This window comes from Thalassophryne amazonica, chromosome 22, assembly GCF_902500255.1.
Source record: "Thalassophryne amazonica chromosome 22, fThaAma1.1, whole genome shotgun sequence".
Lineage (NCBI taxonomy): Eukaryota > Metazoa > Chordata > Actinopteri > Batrachoidiformes > Batrachoididae > Thalassophryne > Thalassophryne amazonica.
Genome location: NC_047124.1, coordinates 33,091,087 through 33,109,843, shown reverse-complemented (window position 1 = coordinate 33,109,843; position 18,757 = coordinate 33,091,087). Strand labels below are relative to the sequence as shown.

The following is an 18,757-nucleotide window of genomic DNA, read 5'->3' as shown; positions in this document are numbered from 1 at the left end:
AATATGAAACTCTTTCTTGTTTTTAATCGTCTCTGCAGGTTGTCTGACTGTAATCTGTCAGAGAGAAGCTGTGAAGTTCTGTCTTCAGTTCTCAGCTCTCAGTCCTCCAGTCTGACAGAACTGGACCTGAGTAACAACCAGCTGCAGGATTCAGGAGTGAAGCTGCTGTCTGCTGGACTGGAGAGTCCACACTGTCACCTGGACACTCTCAGGTCAGGATTTAGTTTCTGCTTCAAATGTTTCAAAATGTTTCTCTGAATTCTAAACTGTTTCATCAGATTCAGTTTCACATCAACACTCAGATATGTCGTCTGAACCTGAACTAAAGGATTTCAGTCTCTGTTGGAAACATGTCAGGGTGGTGCAGCGGGTATCACATGCTCACAGCAATAAGGTCTTAGGTTCAATTACCATTAAAGTTCAGGTCCATTCTGTGTGGAGTTTACATGTTCTCTCCGTGTCTGTGAGTTTATTCCTGACATTAAAATTATGTTCATTAGTTTCTGGCTCCTCCCACTACCCTTGAACAAGGTAGTGTCTGTAGACCTGCCCTGAGTCTTCTCTGTAGCTCATTTTCTTCATCAGATCTTCAGATCACTCCCTCCACCTTCTCAACACCCTCTCCTCACTGGTCAGCACTTTAACATCTACAAACTTTATTACTTACCTACTGTACATCCTTTCCAGTTCTGTGTCCAATCAGAACAAGTTCTTTTCTCTTTCTTCATCCACAATTCAGTGTCCTTTCTTTAGTTTTTCTCTTTTCACTTTACACCACCTCCTCCTGTCAACTTTCTTCTCCTCTCCAATTATCTCAATGCCAACCTCTTTTTCTCCTTATACTTTCCTGAACACCTTCATTCCTCCTCCCAGTCTCCTCATCTACTCTCCATTGTCCAGATGTTACATCCAGCACCTTCCTGTCTGTCTCCCTCACCACATCTGCAGTAATTTTCCAGTTGTTTCAGCTCTCTCTTTCTCTTTCTGCAAACTCATCCTACAAACCCCCACTCCGTGTCCTGTCACCACCTTACAGTCTCTTTTAGTTTGAATCTCCTACATAGAATGTCGTCCACATTCCTCCTTGATATCATATCGACCCAGAACTTCCTCATCACTCTGTTCTGTATCGTTCCATTGAAGTCTGCTCCAATCTCCACTCTTCTGCTTAGATTCTCTCTCTACCTCCTCATTGAACTCACTCCAGAAATCTTATTCCTCCATCTCACTCCCTGCTGTTCTATTCTGGAATGTCAGATCTCGTTTAACAGCTCCTGATGTATATTTGTAAAGTTCTGTGGTCCCTCAGATGCTGCTCCTGTTTTTTGTGTGTCTGCTGTTTTCCTTGAATTTCCTGTGAAGTTCTTCAGGCTTCAACATGTGATTGTATTTTCTGTTTAAGTTGTTTGATTCCAATCACCAAAGTCCTTTTATACATGGGTGATTCTTTAACCACGGGCACTATTGGCCTTGTAAATGTAATTTCCACCACACCATTGCCTTACAATATAAAGCGCCTTGGGACAACTGTTTGTTGTGATTTGGTGCTATATACATGTGCTCTGATGTCACTGTTATCTCCATAGAAACTACCCAAACAATCTTTCATACAAACTGTTTAAAGGGACATTACAGTCTTGTGGTGGAAATTACGGCAATAGTGTGGGACAACTACATTTTGTTTAAAAAAATCACAACAGTTGTATGACATTGAATACCCCAATTATGTTTTGATTATTTTACTGATATTTTATTCAGAGATATTTTAAAACATTAGAGAAAACGTTTCTTTACCATTCATTTTTATCATTGAAGATCAAAAGTCTGGGTGTGGGACAAGCACAAAACCGCAATATTTGCATATAATGATGCTGAAAAAAGGTGAAAAAGTCATCATAGACTACTAGAAGAAATTTCTTAACACACTTTCATTGTAAAGATAACTATGAAAGTGTGAAACTTCCCCTTTTTTCTGTTTTTCATACAATATGATCAAAGGACATAATAAGTGCCCGTAGTCTAAGAATCACCCACATATTCCAGGCCTTTATGTGGCGCTGTAACGCTCCCACAAAAAATGGACAATAAAACACAGAGCATGAACATAACTGGTTTAAGTAGCTAATCAATGTATCAGAAGAAGCTACACTACAACATGGCACACTGTGGAGGACGTCACAGACTGATTGAATCAAGAATTGTATCCAGTGTGGCTCCGCCTTTGACAGTTCACGCCACGAGTTCTTCTACTCCATCACTTGGTCCATGCTACTTGCTGCTGCATCCCGACTGTCCTGCTCTCGTGGGTTTCCTCCACCCAAACTCAGATTTCATCCTGCACCGGCCGGCGTCTTTCCTTTCCTCTGGCTTTGTTGTACTGAGATCTCAGGCTGCTCCCAAAGTCTACCTGACCTGCTGTAACTGTCCTCACCAGCTCTCTGTGCTTCAGCCTGTTCAACTGCCTCCACATCCTTCCATTTCCTGCCTGTCTTCACCTGGATCCCTGCTGATGAGACTTTGTCATTAGAGTCTCTGTCCAGCATCATCTCTCAAATGGAGTTGTAGCTTTTTCTTCCTCCCATAAATGGTGATGATGCTGACTCTGTGAGGCAGAACCAACCAGTGTGGCTCTTAACTGGACTCCCAGTAATCGATCAATGTGACTGATGGAAAAACATAACGTGTCTGACACCTTTCCCTTCCTCACAAGTATTGCTCAGGACATAAAGTCCTTCTTGGCTCAGTTGAGGTGGAGCTGGAGCTTTTCTGAAATGATGATGTCATAGCCCCGCCTCTGGAACATCAGCTGATCATTATGAATGACGTTGTTAACAGTGTAATTTTTGTCACTAGCAGAAAGCTGAAGAGATGAAGGATGGCTGTGGTTAATGGTGGGACCATAACTAATAAAATAATCACAGAAGAGACTTTCAGTTTTTAAAATGTTTTTCTTTTTTTCTTCTTGGTGGAACAAAGTGCAGCTTCCTCCAGCTTATGGTCACGAAAGCTCCAAACTTGGAATGGCATGGAAAAAAAAAAAAATTATCCAGGAAAAAAAGAGAGAGAACACCCTAATTTGAAAATCTGCATGATGGCACAACACATTGTGCCATTACTTCAGGACTATAGATATATTAAAAAAAGTACTTTTTATCAAGTTATTTGTTTAATTGATAGAACACTCAAAAATATCTCATAGCAACACCCCTACAACACCTCACTCGTAGCCTTTTAATATTTAACAATGTGGTTTTAACTGAATAAAACACTTTGTTTGACTCAGTGTTCCAAAGCTGGTTCATGAATCCTGTCTGAGGTGGAGAACAAACTGAACCTTTGCATGATGACACAAATCTTTTTCTTGTTGATTATTTTCTCTGCAGGTTGTCTGTCTGTAATCTGTCAGAGAGAAGCTGTGAAGTTCGTCTCCAGTTCTCAGCTCTCAGTCCTCCCAGTCTGACAGAACTGGACCTGAGGTAACAACCAGCTGCAGGATTCAGGAGTGAAGCTGCTGTCTGCTGGACTGGAGAGTCCACAACTGTCACCTGGACACTCTCAGGTCAGGATTTAGTTTCTGCTTCAAATGTTCTCTGAATTCTAAACTGTTCATCAGATTCAGATGCGAGTATTTTTTGACTACAGATTTTAACAATGAGTCAGTGCAGCTGGAGTTGGATAAAGGGACGTCTTTCAGACCTCATGCTTTTAAGTGCATTCAGAGTTTCTTCAGTAGTTCAGGTTTACCTAAATTTTAAACAATGTCCTTCTGTTGGTAAAGTACAATCGTTGCAGTACAGCCAATGTACTGCAACGATTGTACTTTGCATTTGTCTGACACGTGTCAGAATAAAACAGGAAGGCGTGTTGTCAGGGCTGGACTGGCATCTGAAAAGGTCCCGGGCACTTTTTTATCACCTGAGGGCCCAGCGCCGTTATATATTACGATATATATATATAGGCCTATATATGATGTCTGAAGCATATGCTAAAGAAGATATGCATGTTTGCATGCGCAGTTTCAACAATTGAAAATAAGTGCATCAGCCTACATTAAAGAGCCCACATAAAAAAAAATGCTTTTTTCACTACTCACAAAAACCTTCTTCTTGGGGGAGATGGGCACAGCGTCAAAATGTTCATTTCATGTTAAAGTGACAAAGAAACACTGCTAGAGATGTCTTTTTATGGTATATACTATTACAGATAAGACAAATAAGGCCTACGGGGGGGGGGGGGGGGGGGAGAGAGAGGAGAGAGGCAAAAGGAAAGAAAGAGAACAGCAATTTGTGCTCTGAGGGAGACAGAAAGCAGAGGTGAGGTCAGATATGCTAGATTCATTGCATACGGGCGGGCGGGCCTTCGAGAACCAAGGAATTTCACTGGACAAGCCCAATGTGCCTCAGGAGAAGCATCCAATGGGCCACTATGTGTCAATTTTTACCGTTGCAATCAATTAAAAACTATAATTATACGAGGGCTATTAGAAAGTAACCGACCTTATTTTTTCAAAAACCATATGGATTTGAATCACGTGCGATTACATCAGACATGCTTGAACCCTCGTGGGCATGCAAGAGTTTTGTCACGCCTGTCGGTTACGTCATTCGCCTGTGGCAGTCTTGAGTGAGGAGTGGCCCACCCTCTTGTCGTTTTTTCATTGTTTAGGAATGGCTCAGAGACTGCTGCTTTGTTTGATAAATTTTTTTTCAAAAACTGTAAGGCAACACTGATGTGGACACCATCGATAAATTCAGCTGGTTTTTGGTGAACATTTTAACGGCTGATGAGAGATTTTGGTCTGTTAGTGTCGCTTTAAGGACGGCCCATGGCGCCTGACGGCTATCTGCGCTCCGAGGAGGCGTCGTCTCCGCTGTTTTCAAGCTGAAAAACTTCCACATTTCAGGCTCTGTTCACCCAGGTCGTCGTCAGAGAACAGAGAAGTTTCAGAAGAGGTCGGCATGAGGAGTTTATGCGGACATTCCACTGTTTAAAGGACATTTTGTAATGAAAGAACTTGCGGGCAGAGTCGCATGTCGGGCCGGACCGCACCGCGGGGGGTCGCCACAGGAAAACACCTCAGTTGGAAACCTTAACGGACAAGTTGGAACATGCCCAGCTGTTTAAACAATTTCTCAGATACTCACTTGTTGAAAGCCATCAAAAGCCGCCTGAATTTTACAAATGGTTTTCAACACGGAGGTGTTTTTTCCTGTCGCGGCCCAGATGGATTTGCCGGCATCGTCACGGAACCGACTCAGCAAATTGCCCGCACGTTCTTCATTACAAAATCTCTGCATAAACTCCTCATGCCGACCTCTCTGAAACTGCTCTGTTCTCTCACGACATCCTGGGTGAATTAAGCCTTAATTAGGATGTTTTCAGCTCGAAACAGGCTGACGACGGCGCCTGGGAGCGCTGCGCGACGTCCCGCTCCTTTAAAGCGACAAACACCCCATAATCTCTCATCAGCCGTTAAACCTTTCACTGAAAACCAGCTGAATTTCTCGAATAGTGTCCACTCGGATATCCCTCACAGGTCCTGAAAAAAATTTTGACAAAGCAATGCGCAGCCTCTCCAGCAGCGTCTCAGAAAAAGGATTTCAGCCGAGAGGGCTGGACCACTCCTCACTCAAGGCCTGCCCACAGGCGAATGACGTCACCGACACGTGTGAAATAACTCACGCATGGGCACGAGGGTTCAAGCATGTCTGGTGTAATCGCACGTCATTCAAATCCATAGTTTTTTTTTTTTTTTTTTTTAGAAAACTGCCGGTTAGTTTTCTAATAGACCATGTATACATTGACTAAATATGCGGTACAATGAGCTCAACTTTTGTTCATAATCAGCTTCTTATCACTGGTAATGACGCGGCATTCCTCTCACTCATTCTCGCAGACTTCAATAGCGAAGCAAAGAGTGCAGCGAAACAAGACGAGTCATTGGATAAATGCTGGGCTTTGTCCCGCCCATCGATCGCTCAGCGTCTATGTGGCAGTGGCGGGCCTCGGCTGGCCCGGACACTCAGCTTCTGCATGATGATTGGATGATCTGCCTGAGGCTGAATCACTTTTTGATTGACAGCGAAATGAGCGAATCAGCGATCTTTTGGTGTAAACATCCGTGGGAGCATTTTCATTCTGTTGAGTTGAACCGGAGACTTTCCTAATCCTGTTAGCGGCATTTTCTTTGTTAAAAACGACTAGCGACAAATCGAGCTTCTATTTCTGGTGGGGTTTTTTTTGTTTGTAGCTGCTTGTGTCCACCATCATAAAGCACTCTACCTACACTGCATTGGCTAGTAGCTACTCGCAAGTGTTGAGATGAATTCTAACCTCAATCTCTTCCTGCTGGGTCACATCTCTCTCCGTCTCCTCCTGCTCATTCTGCTCCTCTCGCTCTGACAACCGTCTCCTCGTCCTCACTCTCCACCACCTGTGCTCTTGACGCCGGTCCCGACCGGGCTAGTTTGAAATGAGGGACCGGTGGCCCCACTACACGTCCTGAACCCGAGGTCGAGCTTTGCTGGTCGTCTTTTATTTGTTTTCTTTTTTCCTTTCGCTTCTCAGCTCCACTCTTGCTTCTCCATTTGCGCACAAACTCTCCGTTCAACACTCGAGCTCGGGACCGAATAGCCAAAACTTTGAGTGATGACTTTGGTCAGGTTGGGGGCCTGTAGGGAGGGGCGGGCCTTGAGAAACAATGAATTTCATTGGACTAGCCCAATGTGCCTCAGGAGAAGTATCCAATGGGCCACTATGTGTCATTTTTTTTACCACGCAATCAATAAAAATTATAATTATACATATAATTATTTAATGACAGATCCGAGGGGACCAAAATACACGAGGGCCCGGCGGGATTTGCCTGGTTACGCCAGATTAGTCCAGCCGTGCGTGTTCTTATGAAGGCAATACTTTATTGCACTGCTGATTTTCTGACACTATTGAAACAACAGAAATCATAACTTGCATTAATTGGTGTTTAGGATTGGTGGGATGAATGGTGTGCACACTACACATGCACCCCACAAAATGAAAATAGTGGGGGCATGATTGGAGGTTATCAGCCATTAAATAATCTATTTGGATTATTCTTTATCCTTTATGAAACAACAGAATGAGTCTGCTTTCAGCTGAACCTTTACAAATCAAATCAAATCAATTTTATTTAATATAGCGCCAAATCACAACAAACAGTTGCCCCAAGGCGCTTTATATTATAAGGCAAAGCCATACAATAATTACGGAAAAACCCCAATGGTCAAAACGACCCCCTGTGAGCAAGCACTTGGCGACCAGTGGGAAGGAAAAACTCCCTTTTAACAGAAGAAGAAACCTCCAGCAGAACCAGGCTCAGGGAGGGGCAGTCTTCTGCTGGGACTGGTTGGGGCCGAGGGATGAGAACCAGGAAAAAGACATGCTGTGGAAGACAGCAGAGATCAATCACTAATGATTAAATGCAGAGTGGTGCATACAGAGCAAAAAGAGAAGAAACACTCAGTGCATCATGGGAACCCCCCAGCAGTCTAAGTCTATAGCAGCATAACTAAGGGATGGTTCAGGGTCACCTGATCCAGCCCTAACTATAAGCTTTAGCAAAAAGGAAAGTTTTAACATGATGATGACTGTGAAGATAACAGAGATTTTATTTAGCAGCACAAACAAGCACACAGTCATTGAGTTTGTTTTCAGAAGGTGCCAGAACTTGTCACTCTGTTTCTTGTCCTGTGGTGTGTCTCATTTGTCACAGTTCATCTCGTAGCACCTGCAGTGCGCTGTACGCCATCTTGTGGTAGAAAACTGTTTTCAAAGTTGTAAACAGTTGTTTTGCAATAATTTTATTTTTATTTGACATGGAAAAGGTTCTTAATTTGATCAAACAACAGTCATTAAACTTTGGAATGAACAGCATTTTGTACGCACAGGCACTGAAATATTGCTGGATAAAACGACAAGTAAATGTAGAAACAAAGAGTTACATCAGGAATGTGAAAAGTGCTCTTGAATGGTGTGCAGCAGCCGCAAACCAACCACCAATTAATGTTTGATTGAATTGCTCCCAGCACATTACTGTGAACATCAAATACAATTAATTATTTGGTTTGACAGGGAAGATGTTAGGAATGAGAGGTTTTGAACCCCAAATGCAAAGGCAGATCAGTGACAAAAACCCAGGTGATTTATTACAGTTAAAGTGGATATGACACTTAAAGACAACATAGTCTTATTACATGTAACAAAGGTTATATAATTCGGTCAACCTAAGCGTTTTGGGAAAATGGATGCAGTTCTCCCATTATATATAACATTTGAACGTTCCGCCACTGAAAAATGTGCACGTCCCCTTAACAGCTTCCCGCTGAGCACCAAGCCGAAAATACGTCACAGGCTGTAGACCGTATCAGCTCGCGCGCCTGGCGGCCGTTGTTTACACTTTTTTTTTTAGGGGCAGAAACTTTGATTAAACACAGCTCTCAGGGACTTGTTTGTCCATATGCCTGACCAGTGTGTAGCAGCATATTGCACAAACACAAGGACGAAAAGTTTTAGCCTTTTCAAGTCCAGACAGATTGATCAAAAGCTGCGGTGTTGTGTGATGCACGAAATGTCCGGCTGCCGCTCGCACACACGCATTTGCTCCCGACAGCAGACACTTTCCTCTACCGTCTCCATGTTCTCACTGCTCACAGGAACACATAAAATGTCAACCCCAATAATTGTTCACAATAATCTTGCAGCATGTAAACACGGCGGCGGCATGTAAACACGACGGCGGCATGTAAACACCGGCGGCATGTAAACACGCGGCGGCATGTAAACACGACGGCGGCATGTAAACACGACGGCGGCATGAAAACACGGCGGCGGCATGTAAACACGACGGCGGCATGTAAACACGACGGCGGCATGTAAACACGACGGCGGCATGAAAACACGGCGGCGGCATGTAAACACACGTAATTAGAGTAATTAGAGTGTTATAAACAGCAGCAACAAAAATCAAAGCCTCCCTTACCATTCAATATTCTGCAGCCTTTCAAAATCCATCGGAATTGGCACGTCTCTTGCCTCTGCTTTGGCTCCGCCATGAACACCGTCGGCCTTATTTCGCTGCCAGAACTCCTGGTTTGAATGTTCGTCCGAAAGATACGGCTCCAATATGTAGGGTCTAATCACTGCTGCGACATCCTCAGGATCTGGGTCAGAAATAATCCACACTTGAAGAGGAGTCAGAAAAGTTCTTGATCTCGTCACAGTCTGAGGTCCATCTGTTCCTGTTGTTAATCTAACAAAGACGGGACTCTACATTCTGTGACGTCACGGCATCACGTGACCGCTGAGAACGCTACCAGTGCGCTTTCCAACAAACACACTTTTGAGAAACTGTACAAACTTTATTTCTCAGTGATAATAATTAAAAGCACTTTCAACTTACTATACTGTATGTATATTTTAATATTTATATCAGTTTTACCTAATTTTTTAGGTGTCATATCCACTTTAAAGTGAGACTAACAAAAGTTTCCAAGTGGAATTAAGAAAACTGTGAGAGAATCAGGATTCAAAAAGGTAAAAGAGAACACAATACTTGTCAGAGGGAAAATCAGAAAGCGTGAGACACAAGAGATGAAGAGATGAAGGCGAAGCGGGAGGAGGACAACGGGTGCACAGGGTGGAAAACACACAAGCAAGTGCACAGTACTTCATCCATCCACACCAGGCACAATAGTCACAGAAAGTAAAAAGTGCAACAGGAAGAAAACCAGATAAACAGAGAGGACTCAGAGGAGGAACAGATCTAATCAATACACACGAGGCAGATGACTAGAGGGTGAAATTAAACATGCAACAGACTAGAAAGGAACACGAACATAACATCCTCAAAAGACCCCCAGTCGGGCGGAACAACTACAGAAACAACACTTTCAGATTTGACTCAGTGTTCTAAAGGAGTAAGTCCTACATTGGTCCTGAGATCTGTTTGTGTCGGTGCTTACTCTGGATTCCATAATGTCTAGTGGATAAGAGTCGACAGCTCCCTGTGGACGGACGTCAGTTACTTCCCCAGCCAGGGCCAGAACCCATTTACAGCTGGGTGGACTGAGACAAAATGGTAAATGGACTGAATTTATATAGTGCTTTTCTATCTGTATCAGACGCTCAAAGCACTTTACAATAATGCCTCACATTCACCCCGATGTCAGAGTGCTGCCATACAAGGCACTAAGTACACAACAGGAGCAACTAGGGGATTAAGGATTTTGCCCAAGGCCCCTTTGTGGATTTGAACCAGGGATCCCCCTGGTCTCAAGCCCAACACTTAACCACTTAACCATCACCTCCCTTGAAAGATTATGTCTTGTCCAAGGAAACAGACAGATAAAGTGAGTGGGACTCAAATGCAGGTTACATATTGACAGTCCAGCTCCTTATCCACTCAGCTACCTGCTCTACAGTGTTCCACAGCTGGTTATGAATCCTGTCTGAGGTGGAGAACAAACTGACCTTACATGATGACACAAATCTTTTGTCTTGTTGATTATTTTTCTCTGCATGGTTGTCTGTCTTGTAATCTGTCAGAGAGAAGCTGTGAAGTTCTGTCTTCAGTTCTCAGTCCTCCAGTCTGACAGAACTGGACCTGAGTAACAACCAGCTGAAGGATTCAGGAGTGAAGCTGCTGTCTGCTGGACTGGAGAGTCCACACTGTCACCTGGAGACTCTCAGGTCAGGACTCATCAATGTGTGCAGCAGCTCCATAAATCAGAGTGAAGCTGCAGCTTTGCTCCCTGTCATGTTGTGTGAGTGTTGATGGATATCAGTGTTTGTAACCACAGTAATGAGCTCATCCTGCAGCAGACATCAGTGTGTCTGTGCTGCTGCAAAGTGGGGACGTCCTGACACTGTCCTCACATGTGTCTGCTGGTTTGTGTGTCTGCAGGCTGTAGGCTGTCTGATCACACATGAAGGCTGTGCTTCTCTGGCCTCAGCTCTGACCTCCAACCCCTCCATCTGAGAGAGCTGGACCTGAGCTACAAACATCCAGGAGACTCAGTCAAGCTGCTGTCTGCTGGACTGGAGGATCCACGCTGGACTCTGGACTCTCTCAGGTATGGACTCAGTCTGATGGAGGAGCTCCATGTGGAGACATTTAGTCCCACTGGTTCATGTGGACCTGACACACCAAGCTGACCTCAAACACCTCAAACTGACAAACAGCACTCAGCAAACTCTCTGTGACGACTCATTGTTACTGTTTCACATCAACACATGACACAGATTACAGTTGATGGATCTAAGGCGGGGTTTAGGGGGTTTAAATCCCACCCCTGTCCCCTTGAGCTGCGCCAAAACTTAAATATCTTTGTTTCAACTTGTCAGCCAAAAGTTTAGCCCTTAGCGATCCAGGGTATAATTGGCCGTTTTTGACTACTTTTCAATTTACCATAAAACTGTTTACTTTGTCTTGTTTGTGTCATTTTTTCAGCACAACCTCACCTGTGTTACTTTACAGTTTTTTTGTTCATTCTGATGTATTAACACAGTCAACGTAAATTCACACAAAAAATCTTAATTGAAAAAAGTTTTTTTTTTTTTTTTTTACAGAATGCCAATATAAATTGTAAATTTTAAAAATGTACAAAAATAGCAAACAACAAAGTTATATACAAACTTACAAAAAATGCAGATAAAATGCATGAAATGCTTCAGGTGTTTTTATTCAACTATTTGCAAAACAATAAGATCCCACAAATTATTTGTGCCACTCAAAAACCAATTCCTGTCCAACACAAGACAGAGTGAACACAGTCTGACCCACAAGAGGAGAGTCACTCCTCCTGTTGACCACCTGGAGGTTAATAAAATTATTACAATTACCTGCTACAAATGTCCAAAATACTTGCTTGAACTGCCTGAGAAATCAGGAAAATGCACCTTTAATTTCAAAATGTTCTGGGGTCATGCCCCTGCACCTCCCTTGTTACCCCCCCCCCCACCACCCCACCAACATACCGAGCTCTGCCCCTGAACATACATGTGTATATGTTCTGCACATGTTTGAGGAAATCCTTTGTTAGTCGTTCACACATTCTGGTGCAAACACAAACAAGAACAGTTGATCATTTTCACTGTCAGTCTGTTCAGAGTCACATGTTTCAAACAAGAATGGAGACAAAAAGCTTCATTTCTCTGAAGCAGGAGTCACCAACCTGCTCCTGGAGATCACCTGGGGCCTCATGTACAACGACTTGTGGATTTCTGATTGAAACATGTCGGACGCCAAAACCCAGAAACTGGTGTAAACACAAAATATTCAGATGTATCAAAGTGAGCATCCTCATGGATCCAAGCACGTTCCATTAGTACAGCTCACTGAACATGGAATTGAGTGCACATGCAGACGCACCAAACTCTGCCCTGGCCACGCCCCTATTTAAATATGCAAGTCCATGTAAATAGGCCCTGGAGCTGTGATTCACCACACCGTCACCAGCCAAAAAAACTGTGAACTGTGACCTGCCTGTGCTGGAGGCGTTGTACAAAAGTAGACTCTTAAACCGAGCTTTTCAGATCATAAATGATCCTTCTGGCCGCCCTGGAAGAGTCATGTTTGAGCTTCTTCCCTCTGGAAGAAGGTACCACTCCATTAGGTGTAAGACATCTCGTTATGCAAGGAGCTTTTTCCCACAAGCTGTGATCAGCCTGAATAGTGCATTTTAAGCCTGCCTACAGCACCTTATTTTATTTAAAGTATTTGATCTTAACTATTTAACTTGATCTCTGTACCTGTATTTCACAGTGTCAGTGTGTATTTATGTGATTATTCATTCCATGTCTGTCTGTTGTTTTCTTGCGTGTGATGCACTGAGCTTTTTGCACAACCATTTCCTATGTGTTTTTTTTAACTACAAATGGCAATTAAACTAATCTTGAATCTTGAATCTCACACCAGACAACATGAACACAGACAAGAAATTATACTGAGTGTGAGTTACAGATGATGGAAATGACATGAACATGCAGCAATAATTTATTTGGAACCCTGATAAACAGAATAATCATGAAACTGGTAAAATGTTAGTGGTGTGTGTGTGTGCTCGTGCTGCGTGTGTAAACATTGTCAGCTCAGAACACACACACACACTGAAGTTAAAAAGGTGAAGTGTGTCGCTGCCGACTGTGTGACATTCACAACTTTACACGTGTGTATATTAACAAGTACTGAACACTGGGAGACAACCAGTAAAGCTCTGCTGCTCCAGTCTCAACATCAAGAAAAAAGAAACACATTTATCATAACAATAACATATTTGAATGCTCACACGCCCAAATGTGCCCACAGTTTTTCGTTCAGAACAATTACACAAAAAAACTGTGTGCCAGCTTCTAGTCTGTTCCCACCTCAACCCAATGCATCTGTGCATCACATATGTGAACATTGATGAAATGAAAAAGTTTCTCCTTAACAAAAACATATTCATCATGTGATGGCATCTTATATTAAATATGTGCAGTCAGTTGCTCTGATCACATTCGGAAACTGGCTCTCACTGCAAATTGTGCTTTAATGTTGGATTGTGATGTACCTGGATGACATTCAGATGATTGTGTTCCACACAGCTGGCATGGCTCAGCTCAAGGTTGACTGGCACACTCCTGACTGATCAGCCAGCTCCCGCTGGAATGTCCCTGTTGCCAGGAAGCCCAGTGTGGTCAGCATCTGTGTGGACACAGACAACCCCTGGCTCCTCGCCGTATTGCGCTCTGGGCCGGCCGCAGTTCTGCACGTAACTCCAGTCTGTCCTTGGTAATCGAAATCAGCTGATGAGCCAATTATTGTCATTTGCCAAGTAAATCCTCGTGTTCCCTGAATACACGCTCACGTCTGATTGCTCCATTTATAAGATCCTCTAACAACGTTAACGCAGTGATTGTTGGTGCCATTTTCCACATCACTTTGCTTTTATGTCCACCCACATAATTGCAAACACGTGGGTGTGTTAATTGCTCATCAGTGTTCTCTGATGTTCACATCACTCTGATGACTTCTTGTTTTCAGCAGTGGAACAGTAGCTGTAGCAGCTGAACACCAGACAGAATTTTTGTGTGACGCACCGCACATTTCCACAATCATTTCACTTTTGATCCATCTGAATGTTGGCATGGAGACGGACGCCACGTTTTTGTGTGTACACACGCTTTGTCCATGAGGCCCCTGCTGTCCTGCATGTTCTCCATGTGGACCTGCTGCAGCCACAGCTGATTGATTAGCTGATTGATTAGCTGATTAAATCATTATTTTCACAGCCAGTTTTCTTTGGATCAGATGAACACATGAACATTTTTCTGTGACATCAGCAGTGATTCAACTTAACTCTAAAACAGAGAAAGAAATAAAAAAGTAAAGAGAAGAATTTCAGCTGGTTTGTCAGAAGGCACATGGGAGACCGGAGCCCTGATTTGATCTGTTTTCTTGTATTTATATTCTTTGTGTTGCTGAATGATTGATGGAAATGAAGTCAGAAAAGATGTTCATGTGTTCATCTTCTGACTTGTCTGAAGAAAACTGGCTGTAAAAGTGATGATTTTCTATAAATTTTTCAGTCTGTCAATGAAAATGTCCAAAGAAATATTTAATGTTTTTATTTGACTGTGAAAACATTTTGTTTTGTTGTTGTTCAGTTTTGTAAAAGATTCTGATGAGTGAAAATTTATTGATTGATATTGATTTATGAACTATTTTAAATTGTGTGGGAGCCAATAATTCTGATCAGGACCAGAATCAAACCAACACACAGTAAATCAGATAATTCAAATATTTAGTTTATCAATCAGAAATTGATCCTGTTGTTTCTCTGTTTAAAAAAGATAAAACTCCAGTGGATGTTGGATCTTGAACCAGTACTGATCTGTTTTTTTTCTTTGTCCCCAAAATAATGGACATTTTTCAGGATTTGAACATTTCAGTTTTGTGTTCTTATTGTCGCTGTGAGTTCAGAATCCAAGATTGAATTCTAAACAAGTGCAGTTTGAAACTTTTCCCTCCAGAGTCACAGATCACAAAAAGAAAAGTCAAACATGATGAAACCTGGAAATTAGATTTGAAACATTCCACAAAGATTCTGAGACTTTGGGACTCAGAGACAAAATGAGCGTCACACCAGCGCAGCCGCGTGTTTAACAAAAAGTAACCAGAAAGACGACAAAATATCAACTCTGAGAAAAACACAGAAGATCTTCTGTTCTTTCACACGTTTCCATGGAGACATGGACTGTGGACTGGACGACCCTGATATCATCTGATCCCAAAGAGAGCAGAAGGTGTTCTGTTTTAGTCCCAGAGATCAGAAAAATCTGATCTGGTTCGTCTGTGAACTCATGGACGCCGCCATCTTACGAAGGGATCTTTCACCAATACTGCCTGCTGATTGGCTGAAATCAATGTGGACGTCATTCATTCTGCAAAGACTGAAAAAAAAAAACAAACACCAAATTACAAATGTGATTTCATAAGAACAGCAGGAAATTCAATTTGCAAACATGAAAAAAAATCTAGTGTTTAATAATCTTTGAAACATTTAGTTTTAATTCTGGAGGATTTGGTACGAGGCTCCACAAAATGAGGGGACATGTAACCTGCAGCTGATTGGCTGAGCACACCTGACTTAATGATCAGTGGGCGGAGCCTGGAGAGTCAGGTGACCTCCAGGAGCAGGGTTGGTGACCCTGATTTAAAGGATTAAATCCACTTGAACAGATTTTCACCAGAATCTTCAAACTTGAAAAAGCCAAAAGTTGTTGTTTCCTGCTGATCAGCACAGTTAGAGGTGATCAATAATCAATGATCCATTTGGAGCGATGAGTGTGTTAGAAGAGAAGATCTAAAGTGTGTGATGAGATCAATGTCATGTTGATGTTTCCATGATTAAAGCCCATGTGTTGCTCCGCCCCCCCTCCTTTCAGGGTGGATCCTGGTGGAGTCCGATGGCTGAGACCAGGTCTGAGGAAGTGTAAGTCTGTTTGTACTTTGATCCATCTGTTTCCATAGAAACCACCCTCTGTGACATCACTCATTCAAGTCCTACTGACAGTGAAGCAGAGTTCAACATGAACGCGTCTGATCCACGTGTGTCACGTGCACGACTTCTCCAAATGACACGTTGAAAATAAATTCAGTGTTTTCACACTTTGATTTATTTGTGGCAGAAACAAAATCAACACTGACGCCACATGTTGCTTTTTCTTTTTTAACGAGTTCATATTCAACCACAAAGCTGTGAACAGCACACTGAGAGGCCCCGCCCACTTCCTGTCTGTTGGACCTGACTGTGACTAGCCCCTCCTCTTCTCTCCGTGCACGCTCTGAATCAAAATTGATCAGTCGATAACTGATCAGAGAACTATTGGATCAATAGCTCCTGCTTAGTCATGTCGATCAGTGAACTGATCAATTGATAACTCTGTCTGCATCGAGTTGATCAGTGAACTGATCGATTGATTACTGATCGACTGATAAGTTTGGTTTGTTGTGTTGATCAATAAATTGATCAATTTGATAACTCTGGTTGTATTATGCTGATCGGTGAACTGAACAATCAATAACTGAACTGATCGATCATTAACTCCATCCACGTCATGTTGATCGGTGAACTGATTGATTGATCACTGTGTTGTGTTTTGTTCCATCAGATTTCTGTGAACTCTCTCTGGATCCAAACTCAGCGAACAGAAAACTCAAACTGTCCAACAACAACACAAAGGTGGAACATGTGGACGAGGATCAATCATATCCTGATCATCCAGACAGATTTGACCTTTGCCCTCAGGTCCTGAGTACAACTGGTCTGACTGGTCGCTGTTACTGGGAGGTCGAGTGGAGATGAGACGTTTATATATCAGTGACTTACAGAAGAATCAGAAGGAAAAGAGACAGTTTGGACTGTTGGTTTGGACGTAATGATCAGTCCTGGAGTCTGATCTGCTCTGATGGTTTTTGTTACTCTGTCCTCACAATAGAACACACATTCCTTCTTCTCTCCCCTTCGTCCTCTCACAGAGTCTCAGTGTTTGTGGACTGTCCTGCTGGCACTCTGTCCTTCTATGACGTCTCCTCTGACTCTCTGATCCACATCCACACCTTCTGCTGCACGTTCACTGAACCTCTGTGTGCTGGGTTCAGGTTCAGGTTCTGGTCTGGTGATTCTGGTTCCTCAGTGTCTCTGTGTGGACTGTAGGACAGAGTCTCCTCCTGTGGACACAAACACTCGATCACACACGTTTGGACAGTAAATCCAGCTGGTTTGATTTTGACGTCTCAGTTGTTGTAAATTCAGCCTGTAAACAAACATGATTTTCACATGATTGACTGTTTGTTTGTTTGTTCAAAGAAACAAACAATAAACAGAGTCCACTTATTGTTGTCTCTGGGACAGTCTGTTCATGATTGACAACTTGAAATCTGTCTCTCCTGATTGTCTTTTTCTGATCAAAGCAGTTTGATGTGTTGATTGTCTTCTGTCTGTCTGTCTGTCTGATCACAAATCATTTGGGCGTCTCATTGTGGCTCCGCCCACCTGCAGCCATCAGACAGGTGATCTATGTCCAAGTAAAACAGGTTGAGCTTGTTTTTTTTTCCTCTTAAATCTGTCATTAATTATTATTTAATTAATCATTAATTATCCCCAGGTGGCTCCTGGTGTGTCGTGAGCACCTTGACATCGTGTGTGAATGTGAGGCATAACTGTAAAGCTCTTTGAGAGTCTGATGCAGATGGAAAAGTGTGATATAAAGCAGTCCGTTTACCATTTTTTCATTTATTAAAAATTGTAAAAGTAAAATACTCAAACTCATTTGTTTTTGTCCATTTGAGTCTTGAGGAGGAATAAAGTAATTTTTCACAGTCTGAGTTTGTGTTTTGTTCTAAATCTGGTGAGTTTGTCAAAGTGTGAACCAGGAGCTGAATATTAACACCTCTAATGTTCACACGTCATCTGACACACACAGACAAACAGGACAACAGACACAAAGACGTCACTTTGTCACGGGGGGCAGAGCCTATCCCAGCAGTCATAGGGTGGTAGGCGGGGTTCACCCTGGACAGGACGCCAGTCTGTCACAAATACTGTCCATTTTCTTTATTTCAACAAAAAGTCTGAATATTTTCCTCTGAATGGAAATTGGTTCAAATCTCTGAGTTATTTGTGGCTCTGTGGCGCCACCTGGAGGACTATTCAGTGTGATTGTGTGTAATAGCTGCTGTGCTCCAGGTGGAGGCGCTGTGGGATGATGGTGTGTGAGGATTTTTGGTAAAAATGTGAAGATAATCAAATCAAACGTCTCACTACACATCAGACAACTTTCTGAGACCGCAGTCAGGGTCAAAGGTTAAATTTCAGAAAATCAAACCAAAAATCAGTTTTTACTGACGGCGACACTTCGAACTGAGCTTCAGCATCAACACAAGTTTCACACAGACACAGATAAGGAGCGCGTCCCCTCTATGGGGGTGAAAACAAAGTCCAGCTGGCAGACCTGAGGTCAAGGTCAGAAGGAGGTTGTGGTGCAACTGTGTGTTTTCATTTGTATCAAAAATCATAAAAACATTGTGAACAACACCAAAGCTTGAAATTTTGATCCATATATATATATATATATCTATATATATATATATATATATATATGTATTATATGTATATATATATATATGTATATATATAGTATATGTATATGTTGGCAACACACAGTGCAGCGCTTACAT

General features: G+C 42.5%; 1 pseudogene; it reads left to right on the top strand.

Moving 5' to 3' along the window:
- LOC117503805 overlaps positions 1–17,249 on the top strand; it is a 48,578-nt pseudogene extending 31,329 nt beyond the window's left edge.
- Positions 17,250–18,757: the final 1,508 nt, after the last annotated feature.